This window comes from Pan troglodytes, chromosome 23 (genome assembly GCF_028858775.2).
Source record: "Pan troglodytes isolate AG18354 chromosome 23, NHGRI_mPanTro3-v2.0_pri, whole genome shotgun sequence".
NCBI classification, from domain to species: domain Eukaryota; kingdom Metazoa; phylum Chordata; class Mammalia; order Primates; family Hominidae; genus Pan; species Pan troglodytes.
This window is the reverse complement of record NC_086016.1, coordinates 44,961,404-44,983,603: the sequence shown is the minus strand read 5'-3', so window position 1 is coordinate 44,983,603 and position 22,200 is coordinate 44,961,404. Positions and strand designations below refer to the sequence as shown.

Genomic DNA, 22,200 nt, shown 5'->3' with positions numbered 1-22,200 from the left:
TCCTAAGACTGATTCATTCTTTGGGAGGAGTATCCCTTCTTACCCAAAGCCAGTTGGTTTGTGGCCGTCTGTGATTGCAAGTGCCCAGGGCTGCCCTCATGTGGAAAGTCACGTTGACTGACTGCAGAAATTAGCTGTGTTTAAAAATCATTCATTTTTAAAAATCATTCATTTTTTAAACCTGTTTAAATGCTTGAACTGGCTTACATCTTACATATATACACACACATATATACACACATATATATATGTGTGTGTGTATATATATGTGTGTGTATATATGTATATATAAATATACCTTCTTTTTTTAAACCTGTTTAAATGCTTGAACTGGCTTACATCTTACCTATATATACACACATATATATACATATATGTGTGTGTGTGTGTATATATATATATATATATATTTTTTCCCCCTCCAAGAGAATGAGTTTTCTTTTCTTTTTTTTTTCTTTCTTGTTTTGTTTTTTTGAGACAGAGTCTCACTGTGTCGCCCAGGCTGGAATGCGGTGGCGCGATCTCAGCTCACTGCTGCAATCTCTGCCTCCCAGGTTCGAATGATTCTCCTACCTCAGCCTCCCAAGTAGCTGGGACTACAGGCACCCACCACCATGCCCAGCTAATTTTTTTTGTATTTTTAGTAGAGACGGGGTTTCACTGTGTTGGCCAGGCTGGTCTTGAACTCGTGACCTCATGATCCACCCGCCTCGGCCTCCCAAGGTGCTGGGATTACAGGTGTGAACCACCACACCTGGCCTTTTTTTGGGGGGGGGGGATGGAGTTTCACTGTTATTGCCCAGGCTGGAGTGCAATCGTGTGATCTCGGCTCACTGCAACCTCCACCTCCCGGGTTCAAGCGATTCTCCTGCCTCAGCCTCCTTAGTAGCTGGGATTACAGGCATCCACCACCACACCCAGCTAATTTTTTGTATTTTTAGTAGAGATGGGGTTTCATCATGTTGGCCAGGCTGGTCTTGACCTCCTGACCTCAGGTGATCCACCCACCTCGCCTCCCAAAGTGCTGGGTTAATGGGCGTGAGCCACTGCGCCCGGCTGAGAATTGAGTTTTCTATTGTATTAAGAAACGAACTAGACCAGGTGCAGTGGCTCATACCTGTAATCCCAGCACTTTGGGAGGTCAAGGCAGGAGGATTTCGTGAGCCTAGGAGTTTGAGACCAGCCTGGGCAACATAGTGAGACCCTGTGTCTACAGAAAATTTAAAACTAGCCAGGTGTCATGGTATGTGCCTGTGGTCCCAGCTATTCAGGAGGCTGAGGTGGGAGAGTTGCTTGAGCCTAGGAAGTCAAGGCTGCCGTGAGCCATGATTGCGCCACTGCACTCCAGTCTGGATGACAGACTCACTCCCAAAAACAAAAAAAAAATTTCTTTGACCACCTTTCAGATCATGGATTTAAGTTTCTGTATTTTTTCCCAAATGCATGTGATGTCATTGTAAATTTTATGGCAAGCTAAAAAAATAATTTGAGTTTTTGAAAATGTTTCTTTGGAATGTGTGGGCTGGGGCCAACATGAATTAGATTGGATCAAGTTTGGTATCCCTTCTTGAAAGAGAAGGAAGTTTGGAGAGCAATGTTAACTGAACTGCATTTGGTACAGAGAGCTATTTAGAAATGTTTTGCTACATTTCACTGAAATCTTCATACCTGTGGCTACATTATTTTCTTCCCGAGCTGCTGTAGTTAGGAGCAGTTATACTTTTGGCCAGTGGACCCTAAGCCTGGACTTTTACAGGTTGCTGAATTTGAACCAGATTTTCAGTTCATTGCATAATGTATTTTTTTCTTTAATTACTAGGACGCAGGATTAACTAATCTTGGGAAGTAGAAGGTTGAGTTGTACCTTGATGAAGATGAGTTCAAGCTCTATTTGGTTGTGGTCCTCTCCTGCTCCGGCCATGACGTGCCCCCCACCCCTCACTCACACATCCCACAGCTGTCTGTGTCCTCGTGGGCTTTGTAACTGTGAGGGTCCTAGCAGTGCCTGTGAATGAAAAGTGTTCAGAGACTATCTTCTCCTTGTCTTTGGTGCCTGGGACAAACCTACATTTTCTAAATGGTTTTGCTTTTGTGTTCTCTGGAACAGGCATTTATGTATTTATTTATTTTGTTTTTGAGCCACAGTCTCGTTATGTTGCCCAGGCTGGAGTGCAGTGGTGCGATCTCGGCTCACAGCAACCTCCACCTCCCGAGTTCAAGTGATTCACCTCAGCCTCCCAAGTAGCTGGGACTACAGGGATGTGCCACCACACCTGGCTAATTTTTGTATCTTTAGTAGAGACGGGGTTTCACCATGTTGGCCAGGCTGGTCTTGAACTCCTGACCTCAAGTGATCTGCCCGCCTCAGCCTCCCAAAGTGCTGGGATTACAGACATAAACCACTACGTCCAGCCTGGAACAGGCATTTTAAAATGTGTTCTGGAGGTTTTATGGCTCATGCCTGTAATCCGAGCACTTTGGGAGGCGGAGGTGGGTAGATGATGAGGTCAGGAGATTGAGACCATCCTGGCTAACACGGTGATTAAACCCTGTCTCTACTAAAAATACAAAAAATTAGCCGGGTGTGGTGGTGCGCACCTGTAGTCCCAGCTACTTGGGACACTGAGGCAGGAGAATCGCTTGAACCCGGGAGGTGGAGGTTGCAGTGAGCCGAGATTGCATCACTGCACTCCAGCCTGGGCGACAGAGTGAGACTCCTGTCTCAAAAAAAAAAAAAAAAAAAAAAAGAATGAATGTACCAGTCTTCTGAACATGGTGCCATGGGTGTGTGTGTGTGTGTGTGTGTGTGTGTGTGTGTGTGTGTGTTGCTCCTGGACTCAGGGTGGGGTGTCTCAAACCACATGCTGGGTGGCCAGTGAGGTCCCTCGGGCAGAGCCACCTGCGTGTAGGGGTGTCATCTTATCTAGGGGCTGGAGATGAAATTTTTATCTGCGGGAAGCTAAGCAGCCCATATAATAACAGTGATGATCAGTGTTGGGGCACCCAAGGTTAGTGCTGTTATCACTTTTTTACACATAAATGAAATGGAGGCTCAGAGAGATAGTTAAAATATTTGTTCAGGGACACATGGGTGGTAAGTGACAGAGTCAGGGTTTGAACCCAGGTCAGTCTTGGTGTTTTGTGTATAGATTCAGACACACCCCCCAGCAAGTCATCAAAAATGTCTTCTCATTGACTACACATCAAGGGTGGGTGGAGTGGACTCTACAGGCTGTCTGAGGGGTGTTAGTTAGGGAAGGTGTCAGTGGGAATGGAGTATCTATGTATGTGTGCGTGTAGGTATGTGTGATTTACATCCAATAAACTTTACTCAAGAAGGGGATCTTAGGGGCTTTATTATATAGGCAGTGGCTATCAAAGGCTTTTAAGCAGAAGAGAAAGGTGAGACCACATCTAGGTTTCGGGAAGGTTTTTTTAGAATGGGTAGAAAAGGATAGAGATTAGATCTAGAGAGACAAGTGTTGATGCAGTAGCTGCTGCCCCTTCTTAGGGTCTTTGCACATGGGGTTCCCACTTCCTGGAATGTTCTTTGTCTTCAGGTCATAGCACAAAAGCCCCCCCTCAGTGGTCACTGATGTTGCTCTCTGCCCTGAAGTAGCCCTCTGCTGTGTCTGAAGTCATTGTGTTCCCATGTGGATTTTAGTGTGTATCTTCACCCCCCATTAGAGTGTCACTGTCATGCACGTGCACTCAGCAGCGTGCAGGGCCCCAAAAGGCCTCCGTGAACTGTGGAGGAGTGAGCCCCTGAAGTGGCGGGTGGTGAGATCGAGCCTGTCTGCTGGTAGCCATGCTGGGAAGGGGTTGTGGAGGGAGAGGGGAACCAAGGTCATTTCTTTTAGGTGTTTGATTTCGTTTGGCCGGATGAATGCTGCCCTTGATTGATACTCACGAGTGTTTTCTTTGGGGGCCGCTGCGCTTTTCCAAACAGCCAGGGTGCTTACCAGACTCGCTGACCACGCTGCAGCCCAGCGTCGTGGCTGACGCAGTGGCACGGTTTTGCTTAGCTTGAATTGCTTTTCCTTTTCTGTTGGTCAAGTTCTCTTTTGTTAGTGATCATTTACCTCTTTTAAATCTCCTAGCATAGTTCCTGGTCTTCCTTTTCTTGTTTTTCCCTTGCCTAATGCTTACTTTTTCTGTGTTAATTCTGGGAAAAGGGAATCACCTTGAGGGTGCTTGGCTAAAACTACAGAGCAAGGGGATCGTTGTTTGGAAAGTCAAGTGTGAGCCTCCTGACCTGGGGCATTGGCCCAATCAAGAAGACCTCGATGTTTCTTTGTGTTGGGGGTGTGGGGTGAAGCCAAGTGGCCGGTGGCTCTATAGTGGCCCTGTAATGGACATCAGACCTGCAGTCAGCAAGGGGTGGGCAGGGCGGGCATGGGAGGGTGGAGAATCACTTCAGTTGGAGATGAGACTGTGGAGAACCTGGGTTTTGCTCAGTGATTCCTGGATGGGGAGGGGTTAGGCGTCTGGGAGACTTATCAGATTTCCAGGACATTTTCAGACCTTAGCCCTCCCTCTGAATATAATGTGGTGAAGAGGCAGACAGAAGGTTAAAAACCAGCTGGAGCTGGATGACATGTGAATGTCTCTGTGTGTGTGTCTGTTGGAGGGGCTGTTCTTTGTCCTGTTATCTTTATGTTTTGCAAATGTTTCAAAACCAGGTGGGTCCTTCTCAGGGGTTGGCCGAGCGAGGGCTGGAGGCAGTGTCTTCAGTTGCACCTAGGTGCTGTAAAGGTGACACTCCTGGACCTGGACCTGGGCCTGCATGTGGAGAGAAGTGAGGCCAGTGGGGGGCCACAACGGAGCCTTGGAGTGTGCCCATCTGCTGCCCTTGTGGGCAGAACGTGGAGCCCATCAGGAATGGCTTATGGGAGACAGCCAGTCTCTGGGGTGAGCACCCCATCCAGAGAGGTGCACAGCTGATGGAGTCTCGCTCTGTCGCCAAAGCTGGAGTGCTGGAGTGCGGTGATGCGATCTCGGCTCACTGCAACCTCTGCCTCCCGGGTTTAAGCAGTTCTTCTGCCTCAGCCCCCAAGTAGCTGGGATTACAGGCATGTGCCACCACTCCTGGCTGAGTTTTGTATTTTTAGCAGAGATGGGGTTTCGCATGTTGGCCAGGCTGGTCTTGAACCCCTGACCTCAAGTGATCCTCTCACCTTGGCCTCCCAAAGTGCTGGGATTACAGGCGTGAGCCACCACACCCAGCCCATACACACTTACTGATTTCATTTTTTATAGAAAGCAGCCAGCTTTCCTGACCTTTGGTTGCCAAACAGGACAAGCAAATCCACATATATCCATCTCTAGGGTTTAGTTTAGAATAAGAAAAACTAGGGGTAGGGCCTACTTTTGTTTTCCAACCTCTCCCCAGCTGCTTTTTTCAGGTAAGTAGTTGCCTCTTTTGGGGTCTCATTGTTACTAAGCTGGGTGTTGATGTGCTGAGAAGGAAGACCTGTGCTCTTAGTCTTGGGGATGTTTTCTGCCCTCCTTGTGTTAAGATAATCTTGTAAGTGTCAAAGGCCACAGCTCTGCAGCCTTTTGGCACAGGTGAGGTAAGAGAAATTTCATTTTCCTTTCCTTCTGGTTTACCCTGCTCCTTATTCCCAGATGCCCTGAAGCACCGATTAAAGGGAGTAGTTTTTGCACCAGGAACCTTTGCAGCAGGTGTTGTCAACCCGCTGGCCTGGGTCAGGGCAGTGCAGATCACAGTCCTGCTTTTCTCCTGGCCATGTGGGTTTTCACCTCATCTCCAGATCCAGTCTGGGGAGATGCAAGATGGGACCAGTGTTTTACTAGGTTCACATATCAACATCAGGGAAGCTTCAGGGAGGCCGAGGGCCTAGAGCATTTCTTCTGGGTGGGAAATTGAGAATTCTGAATTCTGTACTCATTATTAACTTTTCCTGGTCTTTAAACAAATTATATAGTTGTTTCTTTTCATTGAGGGCAGGAAGAATTTTATTTAAAAAGTGCTAAGTGCTAGGCAGTGCGTGGTAGCTCACACCTGTAATCCCAGCACTGTAGGAGGCTGGGACAGGCAGATTACTTGAGTTTGGGAGTTTGAGACCAGCCTGAGCAACATGGCGAAACTCCATCTCTACAAAAAAACATAAAAATTAGCCAGGTGTGGTGGTGCACACCTATGATCCCAGCTGCTCAGGAGGCTGAAGTGGGAGGATTGCTTGAGCCCGGGAGGTTGAGGCTGCAGTGAGCCAAGGTTTCATCATTGCACTCCAGCCTTGGTGACAGAGCCAGACCCTGTCTCAAAAAAAAAAAAAAAAAAAAAAAAGTGCTAAGTGCTGTGCCCATAGCCTGTGCGTAGCTTCTTCAGCCCAGGTTTACACTAGTTTATTTCCTGACCTGACATGACATCTGATCAGTGGTCATTAAGTATCTGTCTCATGAGATGGAGACTGACCACCAGTCAGTTAACTGAAGAACAAAGACAAAGATTCTTAAAAAACAATACATAGTTTAGGGATGTAAAAAAAATGATAGGCATGATGGTGTGCTCCTATAGTCCCAGCTACTCAGGAGGCTGAGGTGGGAGGATGGCTTAAGCCCAGGAGTTCAAGACCAGCCTGGGCAACATAGCAAGACCCTATCTCTTAAAAACAAAAAATTGATATATTCTCATATGTCAATCTTTTATTGTCCTTTTCTTTTACTTTCAGTTTACTAATTAGAACTGCTGGTTATTTTTTTGCATATGCCACACCAATAATTTATTGCCTTCAATATCTGTTTTTTTTTTTTTTTTGAGATTGAGTCTCACTCTGTTGTCCAGGCTGGAGTGCAGTGGCACAATCTCGGCTCACTGCAACCTCCGCCTTCTGGGTTCAAGTGATCCTCCTGCCTCAGCCTCCCAAGTAGCTGGGATTACAAGTGTGTGCCACCACACCCAGCCAGTTTCTTTTCTTTTCTTTTTTTTTTTTTTTGAGATGGAGTCTCACTCTGTTGCCTGGGCTGGAGTGCAGTGGCACATTCTCGACTCACTGCAGCCTCCACCTCCTGGATTTGAGCAGTTCTCTTGCCTCAGCCTCCTGAGTAGCTGAGACTACAGGTGTGCGCCACCACAGCCGGCTAATTTTTGTATTTTCAGTGGAGACGAGGTTTTACCATGTTGGCCAGGCTGGTCTCGAACTCGTGACTTCAGGTAATCCACCCGCCTCAGCTTCCCAAAGTGCTGGAATTACAGTTGTAAGCCACTGTGCCCGGCCTAATTTTTGTATTTTTAGTAGAGATAGGGTTTCACCATGTTGGCCAGGCTGGTCTTGAACTCGTGACCTCAAGTGATCTGCCTGCCTAAGTCTCCCAAGTGCTGGGATTACAGGTGTGAGCCACTGCTCCTAGCCTTGTTGTTTGTTTTTTTGAGGCAGGGTCTCTCTCTGTCGCCCAGGCTGGAGTGTCGTGGTGTGATCATGCAGCCTTGACCTCCTAATGACCATGACAAGCTAGTGTTTTTGATTTTTAGTAGAGACAAGGTCCTGCCATGTTGTCCAGGCTGTTCTTGAACTCTTGGGCTCAAGCAGTCCTCCTGCCTTGGCCTCTCAAAGTGCTGGGATTATAGGCATGAGCTACTGTGTGTGGCCATTAATTAATTTAATTAATTTTCTTAATGACAATTGAGAACTTAGAAGCAACATGAATGTGGAATTATAGATTTTACAAATTTTCACCCAATACTCTATACTTGTTTTGCCATACCTATAATTTAGTTAGCAGATTGTTTCTTTCTTTCTTTTTTTTTTAATTAACAACTTGTTTTAATAGAAACTTGTTTTAATAGTTTTAATGGAAACAATGATGCGCTTATTTCATAGGTTTATATAGTTAAGTGCATGTATGTGTATTTATACTATATGTGTATTGTATGTATGTACGTATGTGTAATAAATGTGTGTATGTAAATTTACAATGACAAGTACAGTTGGCATAAGCAGGGGTTTGCAGACAAACGTGTTTCAGCACACTGGGCAACATACGAGTCTGTCGCATGTGGTCAGGATGCCAGGGGGATCCATTAATCCATTAATAACTTAGGGATTTTGTCCTCAGGAATCTCCCAGCCTAGAGGAGGCAATGTCTGTGTTTAAATAACTATAACCCAAGTTAGAAAGCGGCAGGTGCCTTAAGAGAGAGCATATACTCCCAGGAGGAAGGAGCCAGAGAATTCATAGAGAAGGAGGTATCTGACCTGGGCCAATTACTTCTTTCTTTGTTTTTTGACTGTTTTTATATTTAGTTAAATATCTGTATATTTCTTTTTTCTTTTCTTTCCTTTTTTTTTTTTTTTTTTTTTTTTTGAGAGGGAGTCTTGCTTTGTTGCCTAGGCTGGAGTGCAGTGGCATGATCTCGGCTCACTGCAACCTCCACCTCCCATGTTCAAGTGATTCTCATGCCTCAGCCTTTGGAGTAGCTGGGATTACAGATGCCTGCTACCACGCTTGGCTAATTTTTGTATTTTTAGTAGAGATGGGGTTTCACCATGTTGACCAGGCTGGTCTCAAACTCCCGATCTTAGGTGATCCACCTGCCTCTGCCTCCCAAAGTGCTGAGATTGCAGGCATGAGCCACTGCACCTGGCCAAATATCTCTATATTTCTATAACTCTATAAATAAAAACACAAACAGATGAACCATCATTGGGCCTTGGGCAGTGGTATGGACATTTGAATTGTTTTTGAAGTTCCTATGTCTCAGCCAGTACAGGTGCTGGCTGTTTCTCCTAGGCAATGGAGCTTTGTAGTACCCCTGTTGTCTGTGCTATACTGCAGGGGGATTGGTCAACAGGATGCATTCCTTTCTGTCACAGTTCATTATACTGGTCAGAGTTCTGAGGTCACCAGCTAACCTGAGCATAACCAGTTCCTTGGAAGACATTGGGTGGAGTGACCTCATAGACTCATAGGAAACCTGAAAAGAAGCCAGGGGAGAAACCATTGTTTTGAAGGAGTAGGGAGATTTCCCAAAGCCCAGCTGGAATGCTGTTGCCAGGAGGAGGAACCAGTTAAGGGGCAGGGACCAGCCTTTTTGGAAATGCTTTGTAGAATGCCCTAGGGAAGAGGAAATACATAAACCAAGGGCCAGGATGCAAACATACTTTTGAATATGTCTCAGATCTGAATCCACCTGAACGTCTGCAGGCCAAAAAGCATAGCACATCATTCATAGGAACTCCAGAAATGTTGCCCGACTGCCTCCCACAACTTACCGTCAGTGCGGGCATGGAAACCTTCCTACTTTCTGCTCTGTGTGGGTGGCTGAATGTGAGTGAGGAGAAACACTGTCATCTGGGAGTGAAGAGCCCAGCTTTGCAGTCATTCAGCAGGATGAGGGTGGACTTTTGGCTCTGCCACCAACGCAGTGTGGGCCCTGTGCTCTTCTTGTGTTGCGTGTAAACGAAGACTGATATTTTCTGTTAGATTTCTCAGCGTTATAGGTTATTGGATTTGTTACTGTGTGCTCATGCCAAGAGAAACAGAAGATGTATAAACAGCTAGGTGGTAATCAACTGTTGACTGCTTGTTGTAGCAGAGCCTTCCACAACTTTCTCCTGACCCTCACAAATGCATGTTTTAAAAAAAGGGAGGGACCTATTGTAGGCATTATTCAGCAACTTGTTATTTTCACTTCTCTTGAGCTTACACAACCCTGAATTTAAGCTCTTTTGATAACAAATAATTGAAAAAAGTGCATGGCAGGTTGTAGGTGCTCATTGTGGGATGAATGAATGAATGAGCCAGTGAGTGAATGTTGTACTCTGGATCTCTCTCCAGGTCAGTAGTTTTTAGTAGTTATGCCACACTGAATTGCTCTAGTCTTTTTCAGACTTGTACTAGCAATGTATGAGTACCCCTGTATTAGTTCGTTCTCACATTGCTATAAAGAACCACCTGAGACTGGGTGATTTATGAAGAAAAGAGGTTTAATTGACTCAGTTTCACAGGCTTAGCAGGAAGCATGGCTAGGAGGCCTCAGGAAACTACAATCATGGTGGAAGGGGAAGCAAGCGTGTCTTACCATGGCAGAGCAGGAGAGAGACAGAGAGCGTGAGGGGGGAAGTGCCACATGCTTCAGATCTCCGAGAACACACTTACTGTCATGAGAATAGCGAGGGGGAAATTCGCCTCCATGATCTAATCACCTCCCATCAGGTCCCTCCCCTGCCACACAGGGATTACAATTTGCCATGAGATTTGGGTGAGGACACAGAGCCTAACCATATCAACCCCTTTTACTGGGCATTTCCACCAGTGCTAGATGTTGTATTGTTTTTGCTAATCTCATGGCTGAAAATGGTATTATAGTCTTAATTATTTTTAACTAAAAATTGTTTTTCACCATTCTGTTTCTATGGAGCACTTTTATTTTAATTTGTGTTTTCCTGAGTACTGGTGAGGTTGAGCACCATTTCACGTGTTGATTGGTCATTTGTATTTTTTCTTCTGTGAATTCCATACCTATATCCTTTCTCCGTTTTTCCATCTACTGGATTGTTTTGAATTTTTAGGAACTCTTTGTATATTAGGGCTATAAATTATTTGTTGTGTGCATTGCAAATGTGTCCCCAGCTATTGTTTCTATAGTTTGTTTTTACATTGTTTAGGTGTGTTTTGCCATAAAATTTTAAGATTTTTTGCAAATTTCTATTTCTATTTCTTTGTAAAAATGTTTGTTTCTTCTTCCATCCATGGTCTAGATAAAATTACAGATCAGTCTCATATGAATGTAATATGTGTCTATTAATGCATATATATGTTTATATATATTTGCAACATTTTAAAGTAGGTTTCTAAATCAAATAATAATTTGAATACAGTAGTGTATTAAAAGATTAATTTTTCATGACCAAACAAGGTTTACTCTAGCAATGCAAAGATAGCATAACATGAGGTATTGTGTCGGCTAGAGAAACTTCTAGCTCAGGGATTAGAGCATGGTTTGCCCCAGTCCTGCCATTTACTAATTCTCTGACGTTAGCCAAATTAGTTAATCTCCCTGAGCTTCAGTCTCCTCATCTATAAAATTGGCAGGACAATTACAGTACTGCTGTATAGGGTTGATGGAAGGACGAAATGGGGTATCTGTGAAATGATTAGACCTGGGTTTGGTGCATAATAAGTGCTCAGTTAATGTTATACATCACAATTCACTGTATCACATTAAAAAGAAAACCCATGTGGTTATGTTAGCATATTTAAAAGGCATGTAATACAATTCTGCCTCTCATCTTAATGAAAATCTAAAACAGTCATAGAATCTACATAAATACAGAAATAGGTGCCAACACCCAGCAGCAAGCCTATTAAGTGGCCATTCTGTGACACTCCAGGCATGACGGGGAGGCCTGCATTTAGCACTGTTGCCTCAAATCTGTGAACCCCCAGATGATCCTGTGGACTTGTCAGGCTTTTGGGGAGAGGAGCCAGTCTGTCGCCTGGGCTGGCCAGTGTTGCCTCTGCTCTGTCTGGAGCAAGTGTGCATTAAGGCCTGCACTTGCCAGTGGCCTTTCACCAGGGTGTAGCTTCTGGCCTTGCTCTATAGGAACCAGGAATTCCTGGGGTTGGGCTGGGAAGAGGATCGTTAAAGTGATAAGCCTGGAGGCATTTTGAGAACTACCTGTGACATTTAGAGTGAGGAGGGTCAGCAGTGGGTGGGTTAGCCTGGCAGGTGCCAAGGTTCTGTACTCCCTCTAGGTGAAGAATTAGCACAGGCATAGTTTCTAGCCCCCTTTTCCTCTCCTACATGCAAAATAAGATGATGAATGTTCTCCAAATGAGAGAGGAGGGGAAGACCTCAATGCTGTGAACTCTGTAGGGTTTCAGCTCAGATTGGACCTTCCAGACTGGCCTGGAAAGCCATGGGGGCCAGGGTGTCTCAGCATTGGCCCGCTTTTAGCCTGGTATTTGTTGAACATCTATCAGTGGGTCTTTTTCTTGTGTCTGTCTTACAGCATTTCTCTCATCTACCCCTAGTTTAGAAATGTTTTCTTAGATAACTTAAAATGCATGTAAAATAAGAGGTGATGGATATATAAGTTTTGGAACATACTAATAAATGCCTGGGAGCCAACCTCCTAGCTGGAGAACTAAACCACTGTGCACCACAGGGAAACTCCTAGTGGGTGCTCCCTGCCAGGGGGTAAAGGCATTCTAGAATAGTTCATCATTCCTGCACCTTTTTTTTTTTTTTTTTTTTTTTTTAAGAATATTGACAAGGCTCTGGTTAGAAAAAGGAAAAAAAAAAGAATACTTATACACATGTATCTGTAAATAATATATTCTATTTTTGTTTATGAATTTTATAAAAAGAGACTCATAAGTAATCTGCAAATTTCATTTTTCATTCATTTTTACTGCTGGATAATTTTTCATTGTGTGCATGCTATATATATATATATATATTTGTATATATTTTTTATTTTTGTAGAGACAGGGTCTTGCCCGAACTCCTGAGCTCGAGCAATTCTCCTGCCTCAGCCTCCCAAAGTGCTGGGATTATAGGCATGAGCCACCATGCCCAGCCCCCTTTCTACCTTTTAATAGATATATTTTAGTTTTATTTGTCTTATGAGTAAACCACAAGAATGAGGACTTTCTCTAATGGATTTCTGTATCCTGTAAAAGTACTAAAACTTGTGGTGAATATGGTGGGAGCTTCCTCCATGCTAATAACTGAGTATTGGCATTGGGTTTAAGGGAGTCAGTAGGTTAAACTGATACAGATTGGACCTTAGAGAGGGTGATGTGAGTGTCAGAACAAGACCAAAATGCCACCCTTGTTACAATGTAGTAGAAGTGGTGGACTAGAGCTCATCTGCAGTGCAGGCAGGTGGGCTTGCTGACTCTCCCTGACCCACATTCTAGGCCCTGGCACAGTCTACTCAAAGGTCAGCTGGGTCTGCAGAGGAGATATCCTTGCTCCAGCTGGCTGCCTTGCATCAATCTGGGGTGGAGAGGAAAGGAAAAGAGGACTAATTCCCAAAGCTTATGTTGTTGTTGTTGTTCCTTCTCCTCGTCCTCCTTCTCCTTCTTTCTCTTTTCTTCCTCTCCTCCTCCTCCTCCTTCTTCTTCTCTTTTCTTTTCTTTTCCTTTTTTTTTTTTGAGACAAGATCTCACTGTGTTGCCCAGGCTGGAGTGCAGTGGCACAATCTCAACTCACTGCAACCTCCACCTCCCAGGTTTAAGCAGTTATGGTGCCTCAGCCACCCGAGTAGCTGGGATTACAGGCACACACCACCATGCCCAGCTAATGTTTGTATTTTTAATAGAGGCAGGGTTTCACCATGTTGGCCATGGCTGGTGCTTATGATCTTTTAATGGATGGTCTCTACCCAGACAAGAAGCCTGTACGTGGTACCTGCCTTCTGCCCCTACTCACCAGGAAGAGCACTCTCCTCTACTGTTCTCCAGTGGGGAGGAGTTAGGCGTGGCTTAGACCAGGAGCATTGAGGGAATGGAAATCATTGGCAAAGGGGAGCTGGCATCCTTCCCTACTGTTTAGAAGTAGATCATATCTAATTAACAGGTGAATGCTCTGGGTATGGCACCTGCTATTTGGTGCCCATGGGAAAGGGCCTTGGGTAGACGGTTCAGGCGCCAGCCCCTTGGTGGAACTGGCTTTTGTTTTTCATTGTACCTAGTCATGGTACACTGGATGGCGGATAACCGGAAGCAGAGTCGACATAGGGATACGGAGGGAAGGAGACTTACATAGATTTCAGGACAACAGTGAGCTGCCAGGCACCAGGCCAGGTGCTTTATCTCATGTAATCCACTTGGTAACATGTGAGGTGGGAGATGCTGGTCCTTTTTATACAGTTGAGGAAACAGAGGCTCTGAGGTAAATTGAATTGCGATTCCACAGCTCGTGGGCTGTGAGCTGGCATTTGTATCAGGCTACAAGTTAAGGCTACGCTTCTGTTCTTGGTACTTGGCATCCACACCTGAGCTATGTGTCCCCAAGGATGAGGCTGCCATTTCTCTCATGGGCTTTTCTCTTTTCCTCTTTTAGCATATGCTGTGCCCCTAGACCCTAAGCCCTGTGCTAGGTGCCAAGGAAACAAGGGCAATGAGGGATGATGGAGACGGGAGTGGGGGATGGGCCCAGGCCTAAGACTGGAGTGTAGCAGGCCTGTTTCTGTGTCAGTTACAGGGGAGAGCAGCCAACCCAGTCTGGGTTTATGGGGCAGGGGGCCATGCGTGGCACAAGTGTGGGGCTTGCCACACCTGGGCGGAGACAGGCAGGCATGTTGGCTGGAGAGCTTGCTTGCGAGCTTTGCAGCTATCAAACGTGTAAATTCCAAAGTGTATATGTAGAGTTTCTGATTGAATGAAACATTTGAAAAATGAATGGGGAAAGCATCTGGAGTCTTTTTCTCAATGAGAAGTTAAAGGACGAAGCTTCAGTGGAGCCTTGTTGACAAAAACAGTGTGGTACAGATTCCCAGTTGCATAATTCAGAGCACTGGGGAAGTTTTGACCTGTGTTTTGCTCGTCAATTCCTGAGCAAGTGGAAATAATGAAGTTGCTCAGGAGGGATTGCCTTGTGGGCAAGACCTGTGACAGAGTCTGTCATTTTGAACCTTCTGTTCTGGAAATACTTTTTACAGTGTCTTCTGCCTTTTTTCTTTTTAAAGATTGTTTTAAAAACACCACTTCTCGCTTTCTCTCCTTATCTTTCAGTAATTTGTTGCAGGGCATTTTGGATAGGAATATTTCACAGATATTCTTGTTTGAGCTGACGGTCATGTCCCAGATGTGTTTGCTGCAGTATGTGGGCAGATATGTGACTGCCCTGTCAAAGGTCTTACTTCCGTATTGACCCCAGCCATAAAAGTCATGATAAATCTGGTTCACAGTGAACAGTCCTCACATGCTGTTCGTAATTAGAAAATCCAGGTGTGTGCTTTTATTTCTAGAATTTTGTCCTGTCTGAAATGTAGGAAGATGCTGTTATAAAGAAGCACATTCAAAGCCATTTAAAAGCACGGTTGAGCTGGGTGCAGTGGCATGCATCTGTAATCCAGGTACACAGGAGGCTGAGGCGGGAACATGGCTTCAGCCCAGGAGTTGAAGTCCAGCCTGGGCAACATAAGAAAAAAAAAAGTAAAAGCATGGCTGACTTTTCTTAGAGTGAGGCAGTAGACTGTGTGCTTCCTGGCGTGGTGTCCAGGTCGGAAAGCCCAGAGGTGGAATTCTCCTTTGGCCACTTTGGGCCCATCCTGGTGCACAGCTACAACTTCAGGTTTCCTAGTGCACAGTTCTGATCATATCTTTTTTTTCTAGATGTATAAGGAACTATTTTTCTAAAATGGTGGTGGTTTAAAATATATATATATATATATATTTAGTATTTATTGGTCATTCTTGGGTGTTTCTCGGAGAGGGGGATTTGGCAGGGTCATAGGACAATAGTGGAGGGAAGGTCAGCAGATAAACATGTGAACAAGGGTCTCTGGTTTTCCTAGGCAGAGGACCCTGCCGCCTTCCGCAGTGTTTATGTCCCTGGGTACTGGAGATTAGGGAGTGGTGATGACTCTTAAAGAGCATGCTGCCTTCAAGCATCTGTTTAACAAAGCACATCGTGCACCGCCCTTAATCCATTTAACCCTGAGTGGACACAGCACATGTTTCAGAGAGCATGGGATTGGGGGCAAGGCCATAGATCAACAGCGTCCCAAGGCAGAAGAATCTTTCCTAGCACAGAACAAAATGGAGTCTCCTATGTCTACTTCTTTCTACACAGACACAGTAACAATCCGACTTCTCTTTCTTTTCCCCACATTTCCCCCCCTCCATTGGACAAAACCGCCATCGTCATCATGGCCTGTTCTCAATGAGCTGCTGGGTACACCTCCCAGACGGGGTGGCGGCCGGGCAGAGGGGCTCCTCACCTCCTAGACGGGGCGGCTGGGCAGAGGCACCCCCCACCTTCCAGACGGGGCGGCGGCCAGGCGGAGGCGCCCCCCACCTCCCTCCCGGATGGGGCGGCTGGCCGGACGGGGGCTGCCCCCCACCTCCCGGACGGGGTGGCTGCCGGAGAGAGATGCTCCTCACTTCCCAGACAGGGCGGCTGCCGGGCGGAGGGGCTCCTCACTTCTCAGACGATGGGCGGCCGGGCAGAGACGCTCCTCACTTCCCAGACGTGGTGGCGGTTGGGCAGAGACACTCCTCACTTCCCAGACTGGGTGGCCGGGCAGAGGGGCTCCTCACATCCCAGACGATGGGCCGCCAGGCAGAGACGCTCCTCACTTCCCAGACGGGGTGGCGGCCGGGCAGAGGCTGCACTCTTGGCACTTTGGGAGGCCAAGGCAGGCGGCTGGGAGGTGGGGATTGTAGCGAGCCGAGATCACGCCACTGCACTCCAGCCTGGGCAACATAGAGCACTGAGTGAGCGAGACTCCGTCTGCAATCCCGGCACCTCGGGAGGCCGAGGCAGGCAGATCACTCGCGGTCAGGAGCTGGAGACCAGCCCGGCCAACACGGCGAAACCCCGTCTCCACCAAAAAATACAAAAACCAGTCAGGCGTGGCGGCGCGCGCCTGCAATCCCAGGCACTCGGCAGGCTGAGGCAGGAGAATCAGGCAGGGAGGTTGCAGTGAGCCGAGATGGCGGCAGTACAGTCCAGCCTCGGCTCGGCATCAGAGGGAGACCGTGGAGGGAGAGGGAGAGGGAGACCGGGGAGAGGGAGACCAGGGAGAGGGAGAATATTTTTATCATGGTGGTTTGTAATGCCACCTCCTTTCATTGTTTTTAGCTTAGCGTTAGCCTGCAGAGCCTCAGAAACTGCTGAGTGGTGAGAGGTGGTGCAGGGGTAGGCTGGAGCAGAGAGGGCTGTGGAGAGGCTGGGGGCAGGGCAGGGTGGTGCAGGGAGCCTGGGTCGCTGTCTGACTGCACAGCTGTGGGTGGCGTGGGGAGGCGCTGCAGGCCAGCCTCCCATCTCATGGTCAGCACTGCTTGTTACCACAAGCACTCCATATCTGGTGGTGCACTGCCATGGAGCACCTCGGGTGACGTCAGCTTACACGGGGCCCTGCCTTCCTTTCCAGGTGCTTGCTTACTTAAAGATTTTAACAAATCATTTGATTTCTTTAGGCTTCATCTTCCTTGGCTAAATTTTAAAAAGAAGACCACATTGTCCCTGACTCCTTTTTGCAAAGGACGTAATGAATGTTCGTTAAACTTTTGTATTATTATTTCTATAATAAACTTTTTATTTTACAAGAATTCTATATGTGCAGAAAAGTTGCAAAACTAATAGAGTTCCTGTCTACCTTTTGCCTGACTTTCTCTAATGTTAACATTTTATGTAACCGTAGCTTATTTTTTGAAATTAAGAAATTAACATTGATGCAGTATTACTGAATAAACTATGGACTTTCTTTGGATTTCACCAGTTTTCCCACTGATGTTTTCTTGCAGTTCTAGGATCCCATCCAGGTCCTTGATGATTTTTCCTAGTATTAGATTGGTGGATGAATTTGGGGAGAGTCCCACAGAGGTGAAGTGCCCTTTTCATTACATCATCTCAGGAGTCACCTGATACTGCCATGACTCACCAACGTGATGTTAACCTTGCGGGTTTACTTTAGTCGTTCTCCTTTTTAAATGTGATTCAGGTGGCACTGGTTCCCCAAAAGATTGCTGATCCCTTCAGGCCAGGGCCCTGCTCTGCTTGCTTTGTGCCTCTTCCCAGCGTGAGGACTTGGGCTGTGGTGCCAGTGTCGAAGGGGGCATGCCAGGTCAGGTGGAGATGCATTTGGGTTCTGTGATTTTGTGAGCATTCTACAGTTTTCACATCACAGGTGAAACAGGACTGGCCATGTGTTGATACTTGTTGAAACGGGGGGTCATTCTAGTTTCTTTTCTTTTTTTTTCTTTTTCTTTTTTTTTTAAGGGCCAGCATCTCACCCTGTCACTCAGGCTAGAGTGCAGTGGTGGGATCATGATTCATTGCAGCCTCACCCTCCTGAGTAGCTGGGACCACAGCTGTGCACTATCAAGCCCAGCTAATTTAAAAAAATTTTTCGTAGAGATGGGTTCTTTCCATGTTGCCCAGGCTGGTCTCGAACACGTGGACTCGAGCGATCCTCATGCCTCGGCCTCTCAGAGTGCTGGAATTACAGGCATGAACCACTGTGCCTGACCTAGTTTCTACTTTCTACGTAGAAACTACGTAGGAGAAGGGAAAACTATTTCCAATCTACAGCGATAATCAATCCCATATTGCTTGGATAATGCCGGTGTTACAATGGTCACCGTTGCCAGAGTTATTGAGGTGGGAGGATTACTCATCTGAAATGTATTTGGTTCTTCCCCAAGGCCTCCATAAGAAGAAAAACTTGCATCTAAACCAGTGTTAAGTGGTACTGCTAATAACAGGGTAATAATAATATTCCGTAACATCTTTCAGGGAGAAAAATCACTGATGTGCCATCAGAAAAGAATTCCAATTGAAATGAGGTTACAGATTAGTTGGAATACATTTATAGAATACAAAGAAAGTTTACCATGTAATGTCATGATCATTTGTTGAAAAGAAATTTGTAAAATGAGATACACTTTTAAGTTTATAGTTGGTATTCTATTTATAATTATCTCCATATTTCAAACTGAGAATGGAAGCTTTTAGAAGTTAGTGACCATGTCTTTTAAGTTGTATTTATGTAACACTTGCCTAGAGGCTTTAGATGTATACTTACTACGTGGCTGTATTAGTCAGAGCCAATAGGGTGGATGGATGGATGGATGGATGGAGATAGATAGATAAGAAGCAGTTTATTAGGGGAATTGGCTCACATGGTTGTAGAGTCTGAGAAATTCTATGACAGGCTGCCTGCAAGCTGGAGACTCTGGGATGCCGGTAGTGGGGCTCAGTCCACATTTGAGGGCCCCAGAACTAGAGAAGCCAGTCATGTAGCTCTCAGTCCAGTGCTGAAGGCCTAAGAACCCAGGGGCCGCTGGTATAAGTCCAGGAGTCCAAAGGCTGGCAAGCTTGGGGTTCCGTGGCCCAAGGCAGGAGGTGAGTGCATCCCAGCTCCAGGACATTGATAGACACATTTGCCCTTTTCCTGTTTTTGTTCTTTTCAGGCCCCCGGCAGATTGGATGGTGCCTGCCCTTATTGATGGTGGCTCTTCCCCACCTCATCCACTCACACTAATGTGCTAGTCTCTTCTGGAAACAGCCCCATGGACACACCCCAAAATCAGGCTTTACTAGGTTTCTAGGTTTTCCTAGGTATTCCAGTCAAGTTGACACCTAAAACTCTAAAACTAACCATGACACATGCCAAGTATTGAAAATCTCGAATAAGGGTTCAAATGCTACCTATTTCTTTTCCCATCTTACCCATTTTCTTTTTCCCCAGCACTGATCCAAAATATAGAAGGAGAAGGGAGAAGATAATGGTAGCGTCCTGGAATGCTTGGCACCACGATTTCATTTTCTTACATATTTATACCCTTCCTGGTTTCACTAAGGGTTTGAGTTGGTTATTAGGGACTATGAAAAAAAAGGTGGCAGACTTGAACTCTTCCTTTGCCTTCCCCAAAACAACAACAGTGAAACAGATGTTTAGTTCTGGGAGGAGCCGTTGCAATCACCCACAGCTGTCTTGCAGTGTCACGCTGTTTGTGGAGGTCCAGGACACACTCGGCCGTCAGAGGGAGCCAGGGTTGCAGCTTCCCGCGCTACCATTGCTGTGCAACTGTGGGCAAGCCACTTCCCCAAACCTGTAGTTTTCTCATCTGAAAACTGGCGCAGTACTCCCACCTTGCAAGGTTATCATGAGTGTATATCCTGAGTATATCATTGTATATAAAGATCTGAGGAGCGTCTATAAAATGTCATAAAATATGCACTTAGTAAAGTACCTAATTTGATCATCCATTTGCAGGGTTTCTTTTTTATTTTTGAGACGGAGTCTCGCTCTGCGGCCCAGGCTGGAGTGCAGTGGCGTGATCTAGGCTCACTGCAAACTCTGCCTCCCGGGTTCATGCCATTCTCCTGCCTCAGCCTCCCAAGTAGCTGGGACTACAGGCGCCCACCCCCACGCCCGGCTAATTTTTTGTATTTTTAGTAGAGATGGGGTTTCACCATGTTAGCCAGGATGGTCTTGATCTCCTGACCTCGTGATCCGCCCGCCTCGGCCTCCCAAAGTGCTGGGATTACAGGCGTGAGCCACCACGCCCGGCCCATTTGCAGGGTTTCTAAACACCAACTCACAATGCCAGTTTCACTATCATGCTAGACGATGAAACACCAACAGTATAATTATTCTGTTACAAAGTTAAAGATCTTTAGTTTAAGGCTTTTCATTGATTCTGGGGTTGTATTACCTGTCTTTTGGTGTTAAACTGTCTGAAATGAAATAATGGGAGTGATAGGTCTTTTTCTTTTTTAAATGTCCTTAGGGGGCAAAATAAAGTTGGCGGCCTTGTGTTGGCTGCCTTTCCTGCCCTCAGGAAAAAGCCCTGATCAGTAACATTGGGATCTTCTATCTGGTCCCTGCTCTCCTTTGAGGGGGGAGGAAGCCCCAGCCAAAGAGGGGAGGCCACAGCCAGAGGTGCAGCAGGACACGGCCCTTGTTTACGTGATTCAGCTCAGAGTCCAGCCTTCCTGGGCATCTTCCCACATCTCTTCCTGGCCCCCTGTCCCAGCCCCACCTTCCACATTCCCTGCCTAGGTCTGTTACGGAGCACCTGTCACCCTGCATGGTCCTCTGGGTACTCGTCCGTCTACCCTACCAGACTCGAAGCTGCTTACGGACAAGTTCGTTTAAGTTAATTATTTAGTTTGTAACTTCCAGAGCCTGGACAGTGCTGAAAAATGTTTGTCAGATGGCTGAATTAAACTATAAATAGATGAGGGGAAAAAAGTCACACCGATAAAACATTAACATAACATGCCCCTGACTTTATTCCTGAAAATACCCACAGACTCACCAGGAACCTTGCTCACATTCCTTTTGAATTTCAGATCTTTCTTGGATCATCTTCCATTTTTAATGTGTTGCCCAGAGAAGGCTCGAGCTGTTGCCAGGACCATGAGGCTGCGTGACATCTTAACTGAGATGTGCTAGAAATCTAGATGTTGCTTCTCCTGTGGCATTTGGGGATTCTATAAAATGCATAAGAAAAAAATTAACATGTTCCCTCTATCACATTGGTGCTTTCAAGTTTTTCCTCAATTGGGCTGTCTCCATTAATTAGTCTCACTTCACTGTTAAAAAAATCTTTGGACAAGTGCCAGAGAAGCAAAGAAGCTTATGTAAAGGGTTTTAACATTTTCTCCTTTGCCAAAGATAGAACTGATACTTAGCTTTGCTTTGTCCTGGGACCTTCTTCTTTGATAGAGAATGTTAGACATTTGGCTTGGTTTATTCCTTTTTATGTACACGTGTTGGATGAGTAAAGACAAGTGGCTTTTTTTTTTTTTAGATGCAGTCTCACTCTGTCGCCAGGCCGGAGTGCAGGGGCACGATCTCATTGCAACCTCCGCCTCCCAGGTTCAAGCAATTCTCCTGCCTCAGCCTCCCAAGTAGCTGGGACTACAGGTGCACACCACCACACCCTGCTAATTTTTGTATTTTTCATAGAGACGGGGTTTCACCATTTTGGCCAAGATGGTCTCGATCTCTTGACCTCGTGATCCGCCTGCCTCGGCCTCCCAAAGTGCTGGGATTACAGGCGTAAGCCACCGCGCCCAGCCCAAGATGGCTCTATTTACATCTTGGTTCATGAAACATATGAAAGGCTAACAAGTAGGATTTGCAAATAGCCACTACCCTGTTCTCAGCCAAAAGGAAAATATGAAAAAGATTGACCTATCACATTTTCACATAATTTATGATTATTTATTTATGATTATATATTTATTTATGATTATAGTAGGTTTCTAGAATTTAAGATTTACTTATTTGAAGAGAGAAACTAACGCCTTAAATTATCATATTAAATTTTACTGGTTTACTGTCTAGCAGCCATTGGAACCTGTTGCTGACACCTGCCACTTCCAGGTCACTGAACTGTCATTGTCATGCCTTTCATCGCCGTGCTAGTGGGAAGAACCCAAGCTAGCCTGGTTAGAAAGTGGACTATTTGGATCCTCTACCAAAGTCATTGGTAGAGGATCAGTTATTCCAAGAATTGAGGCCCAAGAAATACACTTGGGCTA

General features: G+C 45.9%; 1 protein-coding gene across 4 annotated transcripts in view; it reads left to right on the top strand.

Annotated features, from left to right (window-relative positions):
- Window positions 1-22,200, top strand: part of PACSIN2 (protein kinase C and casein kinase substrate in neurons 2) — a 146,256-nt gene that overhangs the window by 24,948 nt on the left and 99,108 nt on the right. The gene's annotated exons all lie outside the window — the stretch shown is intronic.